The sequence below is a fragment of the Anomaloglossus baeobatrachus genome, chromosome 2 (assembly GCF_048569485.1).
Source record: "Anomaloglossus baeobatrachus isolate aAnoBae1 chromosome 2, aAnoBae1.hap1, whole genome shotgun sequence".
Taxonomy (NCBI): domain Eukaryota; kingdom Metazoa; phylum Chordata; class Amphibia; order Anura; family Aromobatidae; genus Anomaloglossus; species Anomaloglossus baeobatrachus.
Window position 1 is genome coordinate 745514889 of NC_134354.1, and position 15842 is coordinate 745530730.

Here is a 15842-nt window from a genome sequence, read left to right on the forward strand (position 1 = left end):
GAGGCGGTGCGTGTGCAGATGAGATCTTTCTCTCAAAGTAGGTGGGCTCTTCTATTTTCTCTCATAGTAGGTGGGCTCTTCTATTTTTCTTTCACAGTAGGTGGGTTCTTCTATTTTCTCTCATAGTAGGTGGGCTCTTCTATTTTTCTTTCACAGTAGGTGGGTTCTTCTATTTTCTCTCATAGTAGGTGGGCTCTTCTATTTTCTCTCATAATAGGTCGGCTGTTCTATTTTCTCTCATGGTAGGTGAGGTCGTCTATTTTCTTTCATAGTAGGTGGGGGTCTTCTATTTTCTCTCATAGTAGGTGAGGTCTTCTATTTTCTCTCATAGTAGGTGGGCTCTTCTATTGTTTTTTAACAGTAGGTGAGATCTTCAATTTTCTTTCATAGTAGGTGGGCTCTTCTATTTTCTCTCATAGTAGGTCGGCTGTTCTATTTTCTCTCATAGTAGGTGGGCTCTTCTATTTTCTCTCATGGTAGGTGAGGTCTTCTATTTTCTTTCATAGTAGGTGGGCTCTTCTATTTTCTCTCATGGTAGGTGAGGTCTTCTATTTTCTTTCATAGTAGGTGGGCTCTTCTATTTTCTTTCATAGTAGGTGAGGTCTTCTATTTTCTCTCATAGTAGGTGGGCTCTTCTATTTTCTCTCATAATAGGTCGGCTCTTCTATTTTCTCTCATGGTAGGTGAGGTATTTTATTTTCTCTCATAGTAGGTGGGCTCTTCTATTTTCTCTCATGGTAGGTGGGCTCTTTTATTTTCTCTCATAGTAGGTGAGGTCTTCTATATTCTCTTATGGTAGGTGGGCTCTTTTATTTTCTCTTAGCAGGTGGGCTCTTCCTTCTGCACAGAACTGTGCTATGAATAATGACAACTCAGATTTCTATCCCTGTTGCTCTTTCTCCCATCCCACAGCTAAACACCTACAAATAGGTTGGAGCAGGGAATATATATATAAGAAGCTTATGTGTGAGGTAATAAGATGTTGGTGGTGAGACAGATAAAGAGAGACAGACAGACCTGGAAAGAGACAGACCTGGAAAGAGACAGACCTGGAAAGAGACAGACGGGCAAAGGGACAGACGGGCAAAGAGACAGACGGGCAAAGAGACAGACGGGCAAACAGACAGACCTGGAAAGAGACAGACCTGGAAAGAGACAGCTCTGGATAGAGACAGACGGGCAAAGAGACCGACTTGGAAATACACAGACCTGGAAAGAGACAGCCGGGCAAAGAGACAGCCCTGGAAAGACAAAGAGACAGCTGGGCAAAGAGACAGACTGGGGAAAGAGACAGACCGGGGAAAGAGGCAGACGGGGAAAGAGACAGACAGGGAAAGAGACAGACGGGGAAAGAGACAGACGGGGAAAGAGACAGACGGGGAAAGAGACAGCCCTGGAAAGAGACAGCCGGGTAAAAAGACAGCCAGACAAAGAGACAGACGGGTAAAGAGACAGATGAGCAAAGAGACAGATGGGCAAAAAGACAGCCCTTGACAGAGACAACCCTGGAAAGAGACAGCCCTGGAAAGAGACAGATGGGCAAAGAGACAGACGAGCAAAGAGACAGATCTGGAAAGAGACAGCCCTGGAAAGAGAAAGATCTGGAAAGAGAAAGATCTGGAAAGAGACAGACCTGGAAAGAGACAGACGGGGAAAGAGACAGACAAAGACAGGTGGGGAAAGAGAGAGACAAACAGACATACACATAGAGACAGACAGAGAGATAGAGAGAGACAGACAGACACAGAGATGGCGACAGATAGACTGATACAAATACAGACAGAGACATAGAAACAGACAGACCGAGACACAGACACAAAAAAAGGCACAGACAGACAGCGACACACATATCCAAAAAAGAAAAGTCCACAGCACCTTGGTTAAAAACTTAAGTGCCTGTGCAACAGCACAATCAGCACCTCAGGAGTGCACGTCCATGATCAAGGGATCACTTTAAATAACATACCAATAATAAAGATGACAGCGCTCCTCCGGGTGAAAAAACATACAATTTCTTTATTCCATCAGTTGTGTAACAGCAACGTTTGCTGTTACACAACTGATGGAATAAAGAAATTGTATGTTTTTTCACCCGGAGGAGCGCTGTCATCTTTATTACTAGACAGCAACACACAGACAGAGACTGGTAGAGAGACAGAAAGGCAGTTACTATCCCGGGCAACGCCCGTATACTACAGCTGGTATATATATATATATATATATATATATATATATATATAATGCAAAAAATAGGAGCAGCACTTAACCTGTTGTGGTGCAAAGTCCTTCCAATCAGTCTCACCCGATTTCAATGAGCAGCAAAAAATGCTGCTATATATATATATATATATATATATATATATATATATATATATGTATATATATATTTATATATTTATTTATTCTTTCCAATAAACTTATTTCTTCTCAAAATGTACCCAGTCTGAACAGTCTGATCCTGCAGTCATGTCTTGCTGACCTTCCAAAGTGGGGCCTAATGTAAGAAAATTTTACCTGCCTGCAGTATCAGGCTGCACAGAGTTTGTTTGTAGTCTGTATCCATGGAGACACATAAAAAGACATAGGAAGTGTAAATACATAATGGTAGGACATGTTTAAGGCTATTTGAAAAGTTTTTATGCTATGGACTTATGCACTGGAGCAAGAATATATTTTTTTTGCAAAGAGAGAACAACCTTTAACCCTGTTTTCACCATTTCCTTGAATTACAGTTAAGGAGGACATGTCACCAGGTCAAAAGTGACAGATTTTTACTCTAATTGTATTCCTGCTGCTCCTGAGTTTTAATTTTTTTCTAATCCTATCATACGGTTCCAGAGATATGGATTTTTTTAGTGCTAATTGTTATGATCTTTACTAAAGGGGAGTGGCTCACAGGCTCCTCTGGGGCGTGTCTTTAGGCTGCTTTGCATCTTACTCTGTAGACCGGTTTTTACTCTAATTTTATTCCCACTGCTCTCCTGAGTATTCATTTTTTCTAAACCTACCCTATGGTTCCAGAGATATGTTTTTCTTATTGCTAATTTTTATGATCTTTACAAAGGGGAATGGCTCACAGGCTCCTCTGGGGCGTGTCTTTAGGCAGCTCTGCATAATTACTCTGCAAGCACCCCTCCCTTCGTAAAAAACATGAAAATTAGCATTAAAGAAGAAGCCCACATCCCTGGAACTCTATGGTGAATTTAAAAAATATGCGTTTGTACCCTTCACCTCCATGCATCTTTTCCTTTTACCAGCCATTAACTATATTTAGTAAAATAAGCTGTATATTTTGAGAAATGTATTGAATTTATATACTATTATGGTATGCTTTTCTATTATTATGCTTTAAGTATATTATGCTTTACTGTATGCTTTATATATAAAATGTACAATAAAAAAATAAGAACTGGGCCGCTAAGGTCTAATGTCTAATTGTTCTGTGGTTGTTGTATTATATTGATGTTCATATTTTATTCCCTCTCCACTAATATTTGATTATCCTTATTAAGTATGTAAAGGAAATAGCTGGAAAACTTTCCCATTTTCTAAAGTTCTGTATAGATCGAAAATAAGAAACACAATTTGCATTTTAACCCCTTTCCTGCACACACACACACACAGACACACACACAGACACACACACACACACACAGGCACACAGACACACACACACAGACACACACACACACACACACACACACAGACATAAAGACACACACACATGCGCACAGACACACACACAGAAACACACAGACACACACACACACACACACACACATATACATACACACGCACACATACACACACAGAAACACACAGACACACACACATGTACATACATACACACGCACACATACACACACACACACACAGAAACACACAGACACACACACACACACACACAGAAACACACAGACACACACACACACACACATACACACCTGATGCTTTGTCCATATGATGCTGGATAATAGCTGTGATTGACAGATACCCGCCACCACTAATGTTCAGGAGGCATGAAAACTCTGATCCTGGCTGCTTAAAGATAATCTATCACCTAATCTGAGAGCAGCATAATGTAGATACAGAGACCCTCACTCCACTGATGTGTCACTTACTGAGCTGACTGCTGTAGTTTTGATAAAATCACAGTTTTTTCAGCAGGAGATTATCACTACAGGACTAGTAAATCTGCTGCCAGGGAGTCCTCAATATTCATGAGCTCTGTGTAATCTTGCCCCCTTCTCTGATTGGCAGCTTTCTACCTATACACAGTGTACACGCAAAGCTGCAAATCATTGGTGTGGATGTGGTTATAGCATTCAAAGAACTGGTAGATCTACATCAGTTAAAACAGTGATTTTATAAAAACTACAGCAAGTAGTCCAATAAGTGACACATCGCTGGAATCAGGGTCTCTGTCCCTACATTATTCTGCTCTCAGAGAGTGTATCAAAAATCTGGTGACAAATTCCCTTTAAAGCCGAATACTTTCACCTGCGTTTCATATATGTGTTCTGTGTTTTTTTTAATAAGTCACCAAAAAAATGGAGAGCAGTCAGATGCATTGTTCAGTGTTTAATCAGTAGAAGAATAATGGAAAATGTTTGTTTTTTACTTTTGTATATGAGAAGAACGAGTATGATATTGATTATAACAATGCACGCACGGACCAAAAATGGAATGAAATTGGATCCAACACAAAGAAAAGAAAAAATACAGACATCTGATTGAAGCCTACGCTTTGTACCTGACGATTCTAGAAGAGGATAATAGTTTATAGTGTTCGCCCTAGGACATACAAGGGGCGGCGTTAGGCTTGAGTCACACAATCGTATTTATTCCATCCGAGATTATGCTAATCAGACTCAGCATTTGATCAGAACGGGATCAGTTTTTCTCGAAGATGGAGAAGATAAAATAAAAAACCCTCCATATTCTACATTGTCAGTCTGTGAAAATCAGACCGCACTTGGATGTTATTTGAGGGTGATCCGATTTTTTTTAATGGACCCATAGTCTTGAATGGATGAATGCGATCCGACCTACGGAGACAAATTTTACATTTCGCAATCTCTTTTCTCAGACCACCTGGTCCAAGGAAAAAAAATCACACACCTTCACCACCTCATTGAATAACCTTGGTTTGAGTGCGATTTGACGTTTTGTTGGATTGCTGCACTTGGACTAAAAATACGGTCGTCTGCACGAGCCCTAAGGCTGTCTAATATACAGGGGCGTACAAAGTAATCATTGGGCCCTATAGCAAAATTTCTAAATGTACCCCTCCCCCCGAAAAAAAAGATAATGATATTCGCCTGAGTCACAGAAGCATACTTCACAACTTTACAGCCCTTATTACAAAGTAATTTTTCTCCTATTGAAGCCCCTAGATTCCCCTTTCATTGCACCCATAAACTATGATGGCAACAAAACTTCCCCACAAACACTGTATGATACCCCCACAGTACCCTCCACAAGCAGGGTATGATGACCCTACTGTACCCACTTCAACTACCCTGGCAATAAATGGTGACCCTGACACAGTAAGATCCCCAACTGTGACCCCCACACAGCTCTCCATGCATTGTAATGGGCTTACATATAGTATTATGGCCCCTACTATCCCTCCAAATAGTATAATGGCCCACACACAGCCCTCCACGCAGTATGACGGACCCCACACAAACATTCACACTGTATCTGTGCTTGCATACAGTATAATGGCCCTCAAATAACTGTAGATAAAGTTATTAAGGCTCCCTCATAGCCCTACAAATAATATAATGGGCCCCACAAAGCCATCCATATAGTATAATGGGCCCCACATAGTCCTCCATATAGTATAACGTGCTCGCCCATAGTCCTCCATAAAGTATAATGGGTCCCACATAGTCCTCCATATCGTCCAATGCATCTCATAGTTCTCCATGTATTATAATGCTCCTCTATAGTCCTTCATATAGTTTAATGCACCCCCTAGTACTTCATACATTATAATGCACTGCTCATAGTTATTCATATATTATAATGCACACCCCATAGTCGTTCATATATTATAATGCACTCCCCATAGTTATCCATATATTATAATGCACACCTCATAGTCCTCCATATATTATAATGCACTCCCCATATTATACATTTATTATAATGTACCCCATAGTCCTTCATATTAATGCAATCCTCATAGTCCTTCATGTATTATAATGCACCCCATATTCCACCATATAATATAATTCAGCCCACATATTCCTTCATATAGTATTATGCAGGCCTAATATTCCTCCATATAGTATTATGCAGATCCTATATTCCTCCATATAGTATGCAGCCCCATATTTCCCCATATAGTATTATGCAGCCACCATATAGCATTATGCAGCCCCCATATAGTAGTATGCAACCCCAATATAGTAGTATGCAGCCCCCATATAGTGTTATGCAGTCCCCATATTCCTCCATATTCCCGATATCATGCACCCCTTATTTTCCTCCATATAGTATTATGCACCCCTTATATTCCTCTATATATTATTATGCACCCCTTAAATTCCTCCATATGGCAGTATGCAGCCCCATATTCCACCATATAGTATTATGCAGCCACCATATAGCATTATGCAGCCCCCTTATAGTAATATGCAGCCCCCATATAGTAGTATGCAACCCCAATATAGTAGTATGCAGCCCCCATATAGTGTTATGCAGCTCTTATATTCCTCAAAATAGTATTATGCACCACTTATATTCCTATAGTATTATGCACCACTTATATTCCTCCGTATAGTATTATGCACCCCTTATATTTCTCCATATAGTAGTACACACCCCTTATTTTCCACCATATAGTATTGTGCACCCCTTATATTTCTCCATATAGTAGTATACACCCCTTATATTCCTCCATATACTATTATGCACCCCTTATATTTCTCCATATAGTAGCATTCACCCCTGACATTCCTCCATATATTATTATACACCCCTGATATTTCTCTATATAGTAGTATACACCCCTTATATTCCTTCATGTAGTAGTATGTACCCCTTATATTCCTCCATATACAAATATGCAGCCCTCATATAGTGCACCCCCATATTGTGCGCTCCCATATAGTATTGTGGGCCAACATATAGTAAGATGCAGCCCCCATATACTTTTATGCAACCACCATATAGAAGTATGCAGCCCCATATAGTGCAACCCCATATTGTGTGCCCCCATATAGTATTGTGCACCAACATATAGTAATATGCAGCCCCCATATACTTTTATGCAACCCCCATAGTCCTCTGGCCATCGTGATAAATACATATTCACTTCTCCTCGTTCCCAGGCTGCTACAGTCTCCTCAGCGTGTCCACTGTTCTGCCGCTCTGACAGCTCAGCATAGCAGGCACGCACCTGACTCCATTCGGACTGAAGGTACCCAAGCCATGCCATTGTCACAACAGACCTCCTTGTCCTTGCACATTAGTGCTTAGACCTCAAGGCCCCCAATGCTCAGCATTCCACAGGCAAATTGGCTCCAGCCTACAGAACCATTGTTTTAGATCACAGACTTCCATTGTTTGAAATTAAGTACACAGTATTTGGTTTCATTGACTGAAAGTGGAACTACAGAGCTGTTTTTCAAAGATGTGTTGTCCATGAAGAAACTGAAGTTAAAAGAAAATTCCTGGAAAGATTATTCTTTTGTTTCCCAGTGTCTCATCATGTACGGCCAGGTTGAACAACTATAATGGGCAACATGGTGTAAATGTGTATGGCTTTGTCAGTGAGTGAATGATCAGTGCAGGTAGGCACAAAATACAGAGGTGGGGAAAGAGGCACTTTAATAAGACATTTTACAAAGTTTCTTATCTTTGTACTATTGATTTATTGGGGAAAAAAAAGTTTTCATTTAAGAGGGATATCATTTTGCTCTTTTACACTTATAGCTGAGGTGGGATTATATATATTACACATAGTACTAACTCATCAGCAATATTGTGGGAAAATATGTTTTATTAAAGGGAACCTGTCAGGTGCAATGTGCACCCAGTACCACGAGCAGTTCTGGGTGTATATTGCTAATCCCTGCCTAACCGTCCCTGTATCTAGTAACATAGATAAAGAGATCTTTAGAAAAAGTATTTCCAAAGATCCTTTATGATATGCTAATGAGCTCAGAGACTAGTCGCAACGGCGTTAGTTACTGCGCTGATTCCACCCTCTTAGCATGTTAGCACACCCACAGAGGAGTGTTAACATGCTATTCAAGGAAGCATCACAAGCGGTGACGTGCATACCGGTGTCGCTGTGTCGCTGATGTGAAGTCCCGGCACTTGCGGTCATGCACAGTTTGAAGCCGGGTGTACGCGTCTCGGTTTCAGAGAGGTGTGGTGTACATGACCGGAAGTGTCAAGACTTTGGATCAGCGGTGACAGCATACACAGGTACGTGTGTCACCGCTGGTCATGCTGCATTGAATAGCATGTTAGTACACCCCTGTGGGTGTGCTGCCATGCTGAGGGCGGAATGAGCACAAGAACTAATGCCCTTGCGACTAGTCCCTGCACTCATTAGCATATCATAAAGGATCTTTAGAAATACTTTTTCTAAAGATCTCTTTATCTATGCTAGTATATATGTGGCGCCCCAGAGTACATCAGGGTGCCACAGAGTACTGCATCCTTACCCAGGGTGCAGGGCCTACCCCTCATGGTTCCAGGTTCCTAAGAAACCGGTGTCACTGCTAACAGCACCACAAATCCCAATCAACACCTCACATCACGACCTGTCAGACACACCAGTGAGTTGGTCTAGCTAGAATATTGCCACCCACCTAGGGGTCAGGCAGACTGGTGGGAGGGAAGTGGAGAGAGTTTGAGTTCAGTTCAGTTGAGGAGTGAGAGCCCTCAAACAGTGAGGAGTTGGGGAGTGTGTGCTCCCGGGGATCTAGACCATGGTTGGGTCGCAGGCGGTGGTCCGGGACCAGAGGAGTCGGGGATCAGTGACAGTGACATTGGAAAAGGTGCGACGGACATAGTCTAGGAGGACTGTCAGCACCAGTAAACCCAAAAGAAACTGACCGGTACCGAGCACGACGGGGTACAGGACCCTAAGTTAGGAGCCGATTCAACGTCTTGGCAATTAACCTGCAGAGAAAGGAGACCTTCAGCGACCATTCCACAGAGCTCAGAGATTGGGGGCATCAGCACAACGTGGAGGAAAGGGTTTTCCAGCCAAAAGCAGCCCACTAAAGTCCCAAGTGCCAGCTTCTAAGAGCACAGCTACACCTCACCAGGGTAGCGGGGCCCTAACAGCTTCAAGCTTAGGGGCCACAAACAGACAACTAAATTATGCACGGAGGTGGGTTCCGGACTATCAAGTGACACCAGTGGGAGCAGAAACCTAGACGGGTTCCCCGCAGTGACTGTGGCACACAGAGGACTTGGTTTAATTGCAGCGTGTGAGTCTACTTTATAATCCTCATCCTGTACCACCACTACCAACGGTGAGTACCCTGCTTCCCTGCACCCTGCGCTCCCGAATAAACACCAACACCCCTGAGCCCAGGGTCATCCCTACCTGTGGAGGGACTAACATCAGGCTGCTTAACTCCATTTGCCCCGGTACTCCTTACAGCAGCGGCGGTACTCCCATTACTGCAACCCACAGGTGGCGTCACAAACTTCTCCCCTGTAAATACCCCCTTTTTAAATATCAAAGTGTCCGCCAACCCGGGTCCAGGCCCTCTCGAGCCACCACGATCCCAGATCCGAGCAGCCCGACCAACACCGGGGCGGTACATATACAGGGACAGTTAGGCAGGGATTAGCAATATGCACCCAGAACTGCTTATGGTTCTGGGTACATATTACATCTGACAGGATCCCTTTAATAAAGCATATTTTCCCATAATATTACTAATGAGTTAGTACTATGTGTAATTTATATAATCCCACCTCAGTTATAAGCGTAAATATGCACCCAGACCTGCACCCGCTGGTCAAGAGAGAGGTCAGTGCTCATCTTTTAGTTATTTTGCAAGTATAAAGGGGGCTTTACACGCTACGGTATCAGTGCCGATATCACTAGCGTGCGTACCCGCCCCAATCGTTTGTGCGACATGGGCATATCGCTGCTCGTCGAGCACAAAATCGCGCACCTCCGTCACACGGACTTACCTGATCTGCGACGTCACTCTGGCCAGCGATCCGCCTCCTTTCTAAGGGGGCAGGTCGTGCGGCGTCACAGCGACGTCACATGGCAGGCGTCCAATAGAAGTGGAGGGGCGGAGATGAGCGGGACGTAACATCCCACCCACCTCCTTCCTTCCGCATAGCCGGTGGAGGCAGGTAAGGATATGTTCCTTGCTCCTGTGGTGTGACACACAGCCATGTGTGCTGCCGTAGGAACGACAAACAACATCGCTAATGAGAGGTAAACGATTTTTTGTTTTAGGACAACCTCTCCGCGGCAAACGATTTTGGCCGCTTTTGCAATCGTTTTAGGTCGCACAAAAGTGTCACACGCTGCGATATCGTTAATGACGCCGGATGTGCGTCACTAACAACGTGACCCCGACGATAAAACATTAACGATATCGTAGCGTGTAAATCCCCCTTAAGGGTACGTTCCCAATGATCAGGAGATGCTAATCTCGCACCCAGGGAAGGGGGTACTCGGTCCCGGGCGGTTGCAAATGGGAATGTCACTCCGGTGGCCGTTGCCCGGTCCGGTGCCCTGGGGCTTCTTTTGTAAAAAGGGGGTATTTACAGTAGGGGTGAAAGTTAGTGTACGTGACGCCACCTGCTAGTTGCGGTTAAAGGTGTAGAACCACCACTGCTGAATGTGGGTACTCCCAGAGCTGGTGGTGGTAGCAGCAATGTAGGGCCGTGCCTGGGAGATGATGAGGAATAATAACGGAGACCATGCCAGGTTGTCTTGAACAGTCTCTACTCACTCAGGCCCTTGGATTACTGGTTCAGGTCCCGTGGAGTATCAGTGCCAATGTAGTGACCCAGGTTGCTCTGTCCCCGGCACTCTCTGTTGGTTGGGTCCCCGTAGCGTGGAGAGTTTGGGGCCCGACAGTCCCTTTTGGGAGTTACAGTCTCCTTCTCCGTACGGCGGGCAGTGCGGACCCTGTGGGGAGCTGAGTGTCCGAACCCCAATCCTAATTTACTGCTGATGCCCCCGGATTATTTGGTTCGGTGAAGTCCATGAAGGTGTCCTCACCGTGCAGGTGATTATCAAGTCGTGTGAAACTGGCACCTGATGTAGGGCCCTGTGCCCCATGCGTGCTCCGCTCCCAGTGGTATCTATCCGTACCTGCCCTGGCGACCTCTCTCCCGTGCCCCCGGGTCACTGTTGCACAGACCCAGATCAGGCACGTCCGCACACCTCACTGTGTGCCACCGACTCTCTGTCCCCTCCCACCAGGCTGGCTAATCCCGGGACTCGTTCCTACCTCTAGGCGACTATCCCCTTTCATAGCTAACCCTCTATGCCTGGTGTGGAGAGGAGAACTAGGATTTTGGTTATGCTTTGGTGGGATTGACACTGGTACTCCAGGTCCCAGGGGGTAGGTCCTGCATCCCCAAGAGGATGCAGTTCCTTGTAGTGCCCTGAGTGGCTCAGGGGCACTACATTACGTTCTAGTCTTCTCTGAGGTAGAACGCAGCGTCCGTGCCCACTATCAGTATTCTGTGCACAGTGGATTTACACTGTGTTCTCCCGCTGAGAACACTCGGGTGTCCGCAAGCATAAATTGACATGCTCGGGAAGCCAGGACAAATGTCAGTTTATACTGCGGAGAAAAGAAGCAGAGTGTGCATGAGATTTCTATAAACCCCATCCACTGTGCTTGCACTGTACAATGCAGTGTTTTCGAAGCGGCAAAAATACATTGCCATAGTCCAAAACGCTGTGAACCCTGATCATGGGCATGCAGCCAACTTTTCATAAAGTGGAAAATGGCTTTCACAAAGTGCAGATTGAAAGTTTACAAACTTTCTACTAAAACAACCTCACTAAAAAAAAAAATTGATCACATGTGAGAATATAGCGAGGTGTGTTGCTATTTAGTGTAACTTCTACATTCACAACAACATTTGTATTCCATAAATCTTTTGAAATATGTATATAAGAAAAAAAATGAAGTGGATAAACCCAGAAAAAGTCTATCTATAATAATATTTATTCACATACATAGCGCTATTAATTCCACAGCGCTTTTTATACATCAGCAACACCGTCCCCATTGGGGCTCACAATCTAAATTCCCTATCTGTATGTCTATGGAGTGTGGGTGGAAACCAGACAACCCGGAGGAAACCCACGCAAACACGGGGAGAATATACAAACTCTTTGCAGATGTTGTCCTCGATGGGATTTGAACCCAGAACCCCAGCCCTCCAACACTGCAGTGCTAACCACTGAGCCTCTCTCTCTCTATCTCTCTCTCTCTCTCAATCAATAGATGATTGCATATCAAAATATACACAGTACTATTCAGTTCAAATGATCAAAGGTAGTACTAGAATATGGCCACTAGGTGACGCCAATAGGTAAGACTGTAATATTCGCATCTAGAAAAAAGGGCCGATAATAATAACAATGATGATAATAACAGGATCCAAAGCATGAGTATAGTAATGTTATCAATATGACATATAGTTTAAAGATAGTAAAAGTGAAAGAAGGCATCATCATGATAAAGTGACAAGTGCTTATCCATAGGGTATAGTGCCTCAGTGTGACCCAATATGTCAGTAGACCCCATGTGCATTTTGTGTTTAGCCCCCCAAAGAAGCCCACTTGAAATGTGCGTCGGGTCTACTGATACACATCGGGACACATTTTTTATGTTTCTTTTGGAGTAATGGTTTCTTCCTGGCAGAGTGGCCTTTCAGCCCATGTTGATACAGTAGTTGTTTCACTGTGGCTAATGACCCAATCTTACCAGCTTCCGCCAGCATCTTCACAAGGTCTTTTGCTTGATATGCACATGTCTGACCAAACCACGTTCATTTCTGATACACAAAACCCGTCTCCTTCCTGAGCAGTATGATGGCTGGACAGTCCCATCTTGTTTGTACTTGCGAATAAATATTTGTACAGATGAATGAAGCACCTGCAGGTATCTGGAAATTGCACCCGAGGATGAACCAGACTTGTGCAAGTCCACAATTCTCTTCCTGAGATCTTGGCTGATTTCTCCTAACTTTCTCATGATACTACACAAAGATGCAATGTGTTTCAGGTGTGCATTAAAATACATCCACAGGTGTGTCTCTAATTAATTATTTACATACTCCATTGGGAGCTCCCCAATTTACTGTAGGACCATGGTCTCTGGTGCTGACCATATCTCTGGTTTAAAATTTAGGTTTTTAAATATGTGTAGTATATTTGTGTTAAAATAATTATGCATCGCCATCTTCCTCGATTTCCAGTGCTGTTCCAGTCCTCTTTGGATCTACAATATATTTAGAAAGGTTTAGGGAATAAAAGTTTTGTAGGGAATGTTTCTTTAAAAGATATCTGTCAGTAGAATAAACTTTCCTAAGCCATCTATTTGGGCATGTAGGTCATAGAAAGCTGAATAAAATTATACCGTGATATCTGCGATTCGATGTCTTATGCCAGAGAAATTTTCCTTAATACAACAGGCGAAATAAATATTGAACTTGTCACAATTTTCTAACCAAAATATTTCTAAAGGTGCTATTGACATTAATTTCTCACCAGATCTCGATAACATAGTTACATAGTTACTTAGGTTGAAAAAAGACCTAGGTCCATCTAGTTCAACCTTCCTCCACCAGGTCTACATTTGGTCCCTTAAGCCCACTTTACACGTTGCAATTAGTTGTACAATCGCATTTGCGATGTGACACGCCCAGGTTGCATATGGGATCTTATGAGATTTCACGTAGGTCATTCATTTGCTGTCACACATGCGTTAGTAGTCTATGTTAAATTGGTCAATTTTGTGTGCGATCCTTTAGATCATGTGTTCTGTGACGTATGCATTGGACACCTTTTTTTTTTTTTTTTTATTCATTGACTTGCCAAGCGTGTGTAATGTGTAGGGATGCATTTTTACTATGTCATCTGCCGTTCAGCTCTGCTACATGGCCGCTAACAGCAGACACAGACAGCCATGTAGCAGAGCTGAATGGCAGATGACAGCAGACACAGACAGAGCCGCACTGTCAGAATGAACTCGGGTGAACTTCACCCGACTTCATGGTCATGCTGCGGCTCTGTCTGTGTCGCGCCCTGATTAGCGGTCAACAGTGAAGGACTCACCGGTGACCGCTAATCTCCTAAGTTACTGAAGTTAGCAGCCCTCTCTCATACTCACCGATCCCCGATCCCCGGCGCTGCACGGCGTTCACACTGCTCCGGCGGCTTTTACTGTTTTGAAAAAGCCGGCCGCCCATTAAACAATCTCGTATTCCCTGCTTTCCACGCCCACCGGCGCCTGTGATTGGTTACAGTGAGACACGCCCCCACGCTGAGTGACAGGTGTCACACTGCACCCAATCACAGCAGCCGGTGGGTGTGTCTATACTGTGTAGTGAAATAAATAATTAAATAATTAAAAAAAACGGCGTGCGGTTCCCCCCAATTTTAATACCAGCCAGATAAAGCCATACGGCTGAAGGCTGGTATTCTCAGGATGGGGAGCTCCACGTTATGGGGAGCCCCCCAGCCTAACAATATCAGCCAACAGCCGCCCAGAATTGCCGCATACATTATATGCGACAGTTCTGGGACTGTACCCGGCTCTTCCCGATTTACCCTGTTGCGTTGGCAAATCGGGGTAATAAGGAGTTATTGGCAGCCCATAGCTGCCAATAAGTCCTAGATTAATCATGTCAGGCGTCTATGAGACACCCTCCATGATTAATCTGTAAATTACAGTAAATAAACACACACACCCGAAAAAATCCTTTATTAGAAATAAAAACACAAACATATACCCTGGTTCACCACTTTAATCAGCCCCAAAAAGCCCTCCTTGTCCGGCGTAATCCAGGATGATCCAGCGTCGCTTCCAGCGCTGCTGCATGGAGGTGACCGGAGCTGCAGAATACACCGCCGCTCCGGTCACCTCCACGCAGGTAATGAAGACAGCCGCGCGATCAGCTGCTGTCACTGAGGTTACCCGCTGTCACTGGATCCAGCGGTGGCCGCGGGTAACCTCAGTGACAGCTCAGCTGATCGCGCTACTCACCGCCGCTCCTATCACCTCCACGCAGCAACTGAGGTGAGTAGCGCGATCAGCTGAGCTGTCACTGAGGTTACCCGCGGCCACCGGGTAACTAAAATCTTTATAAAAACATTGAGTGCTGCTGCTCAGCTTATTTGTAATGAGAATACCCAAGTCCTTCTCCTGTTCTGTAGTCCCGAGTTTACTTCCATTTAATGTATATGCAGCTATAGGATTTACTCTGTCCTAGGTGCATTACTTTACATTTATCAACATTAAATCTCATTTGCCAAGTATCTGCCCATTCTGACATCTTATCCAGATCTTTTTGTAATATTGTACTATCCAGGTCAGTTTTTAATATCCTACATAGTTTGGTGTCATCAGCAAAGACTGACACTTTACTATCAATCCCATCCACAAGGTCATTAATAAAGAGATTAAAAAGAATCGGTCCAAGCACAGATCCCTGCGGCCCCCACTGCTAACTGCAGCCCATTTAGAGAATGTACCATTTAAAACTACTCTTTGTTTCCTATCTTTTAGCCAATTCCTTACCCAGTCGCATATAGTTTCCCATAACAAACCATCCAATCCATGCAGACAAAAACAATCTAACCATACATG